The 698-nt window shown below is 60.7% G+C and overlaps 1 pseudogene; it reads right to left on the bottom strand.

Annotated features, from left to right (window-relative positions):
- Positions 1-71: 71 nt before the first annotated feature.
- On the bottom strand, positions 72-680 carry LOC112817964 (ribonuclease P protein subunit p20-like; annotated as a pseudogene).
- Between the last annotated feature and the right edge of the window lie 18 nt (positions 681-698).

Below are 698 nucleotides of genomic sequence, written 5' to 3'. Positions count from 1 at the left end.
AGTACAAGAAGAGCCACAGCTGAGCCTACTTATGTGGGGGTGGGTGGATAAGGTGGCCATCCTCATTTCCATTACTCGGGTGCAACCCTGAAGACCCGGATGTAGATGGCCGAGTTGTTGCGGATGCGGGTCAGTGGCTCTCGTGTATCAGTCTCTGGTTCCAGCTCATCGACAAAGCTCCACGGTGGAGGTATTGGCAGCCACCTGCAAGGACCCGAAGCTGCCTGCCCGAAGCTGTAGGGCAATGCTGATGGCACGGTTGATGGTCAGGCCCAAGCCATGAATGTAGATCTCACTGCATGAATTCTGACCCCGAGCCCCTCCGTCCAGAAGCTTTTGGCAGCAGGCCAACTGGGCCTTAAAGTCAGCCTTCATGTTGACGTAAATGTCATTGGGCCTCCAGGGCAGGCGGTGGGGGAGCCACTTCCGAAGGGTATACTCCACCGGGTCCAGCTCAGCCTCGACGGCCCCGCGGGGCTCTCGGTTTTCTGCCATGCTCTGTGCCACTCTCCAGTCCACAGTCCCCTTCCCGAGCACGCGGCCCGCTCCGGGCCAAGCCACTCAAGCGCTGCGCCCACCCGCTCGGACTGAGCGCGCGGCGCCGGACACGCAGGACCGAGGAAGAGAAGAAAAGCCGCGCGCCGGAGGATTGCGAGTCTGTGGCCGCCCTTACGGCTCGGGGATCCTGAAAGATAATA

This window comes from Callorhinus ursinus, unplaced genomic scaffold (genome assembly GCF_003265705.2).
Source record: "Callorhinus ursinus isolate GAN/ISIS: 27379988/994484 unplaced genomic scaffold, GSC_fseal_2.0 scaffold11303, whole genome shotgun sequence".
Lineage (NCBI taxonomy): Eukaryota > Metazoa > Chordata > Mammalia > Carnivora > Otariidae > Callorhinus > Callorhinus ursinus.
This window is presented reverse-complemented; position numbering and strand designations above follow the sequence as displayed.